The 5,411-nt window shown below is 37.8% G+C and overlaps 1 protein-coding gene across 7 annotated transcripts in view; it reads right to left on the bottom strand.

Annotated features, from left to right (window-relative positions):
* Positions 1 to 5,411, bottom strand: part of LOC102680347 (protein-tyrosine sulfotransferase) — a 171,703-nt gene that overhangs the window by 128,548 nt on the left and 37,744 nt on the right. The window lies entirely within an intron of this gene.

Raw genomic sequence — 5,411 nt, forward strand, 5'->3', positions numbered from 1 at the left:
GGGGAAATTTAATTTGGAAGAGATTATGAAGTCGAAGATTTTCAATTTCGATGGAAAAATTTGCGACGACAAGTTTTTCTTTTTTTTTCTTTTTTCTCCAGACGGATACGGGGAATTGAGTAAAATTCTTTCACAAGGTAACTCGACGTAACGCGGAATAACTTTCACTCTCGATTCTATTGAATAGCTCGCGTACGCATCCTGAGCACGATTTATTCTTAGATACATTCGCACATTCTCTTTTTTTCTCCGCATTTGTAATCTCCTCCTCTCGCTTCGGACGAATTATGCAAACATTCCCATAAAACATTCCATAAAAAATATTTGCTTTGAACGTCGGATGTCAAACGAGAATTTAATTTTTCTAAAAAAAAAAAAAAAGAAAAAAAAAAAGAAAAAAAGAGGATTTCATTCTCGAGATAAAAATCAACCTACATCTCCAATTTTACTTCTCTCCATAGCGAGATCCAACAATTCGTTGAAAAAATATGTGGAAAAGAAAGATCCATTCGTCCATTTAAATTGATATTCCAACATGATGCTAGATCCACGCGGGGATATAATGAAGAAACACGCGCAACACGTTGATCCGACGAGCAAAATTCTCTTCCACTTCTATCTCGTTAACGCGTAATTACAGCTAGTTATTCGCACAGTTTCGGACACGGATTAACGAACACATTCCCAGCCGGCCTGTTGGAATTATTTCCATTCTCGCGTGTCGCGGCTTTGGTCACACGTGTCTCTTTACACGTTTTTTTTTTTTAAATCGAGTCGCGCCTTATTCACGAATCGTTACGACACTCGAGAAGAGGGAGAACGAAACTCGCGTGATGCAAATTTCCTGTTGATCCACGCAACGCGGATATTCCACTGTATGCTAATATTTACCAGCTTCTTTTGCATTTCCTCCCGCCGACTGTCAAAGGTAACGAGTTTCGCCGCTCGTGAAATCTCGTGAAATCGAATCAGAAAACTTGTAATTCCTTTTTATACGAGATAATAAAAATGAAATGGGAGTCGTTATGAATATTTCGAAAGATATCCGTCCAAGATTTTGATCGAATATTTTCACCTCTTTGTAACTTTATTTCGACCGATCCCTTCGTGGAGTTTTGAACAAAATTAAATTAGCATAGGTCCAAAGATCTTCTGATCAAATTGTACAAAGGCAAGGTGTTCGATCAAGAATGAAATTTAATTACACAGAATAATAATAATAATTCAAATAGTCTACCTATTTGCGAGAATTGTTATTTACTATATAAGCATTAAATAAATATTAAATACGAAATGTACTTTTTACATTTCTTTATATTTGCAATATTTGCAACAGAGAAGCATCGTATTTAATTCCTTCTCCAAACAATCTATCGTAATTTATCGATTTTATCACGCGACTAAATATGTATATTTTCTCAAATTGCAAAATCTCTGATCAATTCCTTAATTTTACCCACATTTCAACCATTTCTTTTAAGTTCTGATCTAATCTCCAATTGTTCTTCGATAATTCGATTACCTGATGCACGCTATAACGGTTAATATAAGCGAAAACGCGGGATCTGGAACGGGAGGCGGAGTAATCGCAGGATGTTATGAATGATTCAACGCGATCGCGGCAGATAATCGTGGGTGAAAGTAAAAGCGATGGAAGCATTAACGCGAGAGATTAACTCGCGAATCGGCGTAAGTAGCGATTAAACGATATCCGGAAACTGTAACGAATCTACTCTACCGGGCGGAGTGAATTTTCAACAACGGGAAATTCGGCGTAACCGGAACGGCGAAACGGTGCCTCTTTAACGATATCTCCATTCACTCGACGCGATCAATATCCGTTTAAACACTCTCGCCATTAATCCACGTGTTCGAAACCGGCAATCCCTACCTCGAATTGCGTTTCTCCTCGCGTATACTCTCCATGTATCATGGGACAACCACGAATAATTTTCCTCATTAGCGATCATCGATTACGCGCGATATTCAACCGGGTTAAGTTTCCCTTTGTGCGTCGATTAAGCGGTCCTCCGACAAAACATGCTCCAACTATGGGTGATCGTTTGATTCGTAATAATAGAGTAATAATATCCGGATCGAAATACGACGAGTTGTCGATCGAAACGATTTTTGTGAACCGAAATTTTTATATTAAAAATTTTACTTCTTTGCATGAGAGGGGATCTCTCTTCCTTCGATTTGAAAGTGTCAATTTGGACCACTTCTTGATACCAATTTTCATATGGAAAGTCGCGATAACTTACTATTGTCATTTTTCTTTTTGCCGATTTAGAAGGAGTGAGAAAGAGTGGATGAAGAGTAACGATATATCCTCTCATCTCTGCTCATCCTCTCGATACGAGGAGATTTATATTATTTTTGTTTAATAAAAAGAGAGGACGCATCGATAAATTGAAAACAACTTATACTTGGTTAAGAAAGAATCCGAATTCTAAGTTCAGATTAATTCTTTTTGAACACACTTTGTGCACAAGCGAGACGATCTCACTTATTGATGGACAAGATAGGGAATGGAAACTATTCGGTTCGTCAACTTTCGCTTTGAACGTTCGGCAAGACGAAAAGATTTAAGAAGCAATTAGCCGTGATAGCGCGTAATTAACGCGCCTGCTGCGCGCGTAAATACGAATACGGGCACTAATTAAAATGTATATACCGGGCAGACGCTAATAGAACGATAAAACGTCTTCCCTTAACGATCAGCTCTGTTAACGCGCGGTTAGGAACACGCCGTGCGAATCAAAGATACGTTAAACTTGATACTCGTTTGTCGACGGATATTTATTTCGCCATCTTTCTCTATCCTATCTTTTACAACTTGCTCTGTATTTAAAATTTCTGTAAAATTTACCAACTTTTGATCCCAGATATTTTCTTCACAATAAAATCTAACCTTGGAAAATCCATCGAAAATGAAACACGCGTAAAATTTTAAGTTCAATCTCGAGTAAAAAGGTACTTCTATGCAACAATCTTAACGTCACTGATTTACGCATCCATCGATTTTTTCCACGGATAACAAACTCCGAAATGAATCTTTCTCTCTCTCTCAAATTTTCAAAGAACTCATCACGAAGTAGATTCGGTTGGGAAGAAAATTTCGGATTTCTCAAATGCAAAAATGTAAAAGGGTAAAGCAATCATTGGGGTCTCGATTCGAGGAAATCGTCCATCACCAAACTGTCCCGCTCGAACGGCTCTCGATTACCTGACCCGAACCGTCGGCGTGCTTCACGTCAATCGTATACCGACCTACCCGATTTCGGTGATCGACAGCCGTTTCAATTTCAGGGAACCGCGGTAAAATTCGCGTTAGCTCCGTTTATCACGACGCCACTTTTGTCGGTGACGTCGAACGGCCGCACATCCGCGAAGATTCATCGCGGCTTTCAACACGCAACCGCGCAACACAGCGCGTGATGATTTGTCTTTGACGAATCACCCCACGCGAATCTCGTGACGCTTCCTTCTTCCTTCGCTTCTTCTCTCTCTCTCTCTCTGTTCGTGGCAACCTCTTTCGTGGTACGTGTAAGCCTTCGGCGATAGGGAGCGAGGCCAACCTCAAAAGAGGTGCTTCAAGTACGGAGTTTTCTGTTGCCGAGTTACTACGCGACTCGTTTCGAGCCACCTGCGAGACTCGCTCTTTTTTTCACGCTTCGCCTCCCCTATCTCGCTCGTCCATCTTCTTTGCATGTTTTTCTCTGCTGGCTTTTCTTGCGCTGCTTGCTTACTTTTTTGCCTTGTTATTTTTAACTTGTTTTCCTAGCTTATATTGTACGGATACTAATGATGGAATTGAGAATAGTACTTTTTCCTTTTCTTTTAGCAATGGAATTAAGTAATGGAATTTTCTCAATGTTTTTATCGTTATGCATATTCTCTTTGTTTTCTTTTTTATTATTTTGTTTGTAATTCTTGATTCACGTAGCGAGGAGATTATTTCGAATATTAAGAGTTAAAAAAAACAGTTTTTAACTTTAACCATCGGTGTCAAATAATTCTAGTTCCTCTGAAAGAAGAATTCCTCTTTTCTTCTTCTTCTGGCTTCGTCAAGATAAAAATTCTTGAACTTTTACAGTATTTTTAGCTCCATTTATGTACGCATTTCTGCTTAACTGCGGAACACGGGAAAAATACGGGTTCGAGTTTGAGAGCAGTCGCTGGACCAAAGTGCCAGTTTATTGCGAGCCCCAAGAGTGTTTGCCAGCCAAGAGAGGATCCCTTTCCGAGTAACGCGTTCCCACCAACTGTACCGACCTAAATACTACTCGGAATCGAGTTCTTCGGTTCGATTCGAGTAACACAATTGGATAGCTTAGAACGGTTTAGGAAACTTGCTCCCTACTCGAAACGTTCGAGATTAACAACAAAATTAACGAATTAAAGGCTCCTTCTTCTTCTTATCGACTTGCGTTGAAAAAAATGAGAAACTCTGTGAGATTCTTCACTTTGCCAAATCAACTCTTAATTAACAATTATCTATTTCGTTTGCGTTATAAGATTGAATAAATATATCTAAAAAAAAAAATTATAAATTTTAAAATTCTAATTTCAATAATATTATCTTTTTCGTAATTAAATTATATTTAATAATTTTTTCTCCACGAGATTTCTCGATTGAATCTTTCCTATCTTGCAATGTTTGCAAGATAAACAAATTAATATTTCGTTCCTAATTTTCTCGTTGACGGGGAGCGAAAGAACAGAGTGGACCGACAGAATCAACATTCCTGCGCAATCCTGCTTAAGATCTTCCTTGTTGCTTGTGTTTTGTTATTACACACGAATTAAATGCGCACGCACGTACATACACATTTCACGCCAGTTTGCGAAACGAGTTAAAACGCGTTAAAACTACCCCTTTCTATCCCGTTGATCCTGTGGCGAAAAAGCGGAAGTCGCGTCGCTTCAATTTGTCTCCCCTCTCTCTCTTTCCTTCCCGCGTATGTTTCCACCTTCTATCTCTCGTATCATCCTTCGTGTGGAAACGTTGATTAGCGGGATTCCCGTTAAATCGCAAAACAGAATTTATAATTAGCACGTTGATTTCAGAATGAAAACGAAAAGAGGCACGGAAAATTACGATGTTAAACAATTTGATTCAACGTTTCTCTGCAAGATTTGAAATTTCGAACTTGAAAAATAATAATAAATTTTTTGAGGAATAATTTAAAAAGAAAATTAATCTTATAATCGAAAATTTCAACTTATTATAATTTAAAGTTAATAAATATTGTGAGAACCTAAAAATTATAAAAAGAAAAGAAATAATTTCAAATCCAACGATAAAATTTCGGAAAAACTCACTTGAATTTCGAACTTACAAACTTAGCCATTCGTATTTTTAATTTAAAGTAGATAAATTAACTTAAAAAAAAAAAAAAAAAAAA

Source organism: Apis dorsata, unplaced genomic scaffold (genome assembly GCF_000469605.1).
Source record: "Apis dorsata unplaced genomic scaffold, Apis dorsata 1.3 scaffold_256, whole genome shotgun sequence".
NCBI lineage: Eukaryota > Metazoa > Arthropoda > Insecta > Hymenoptera > Apidae > Apis > Apis dorsata.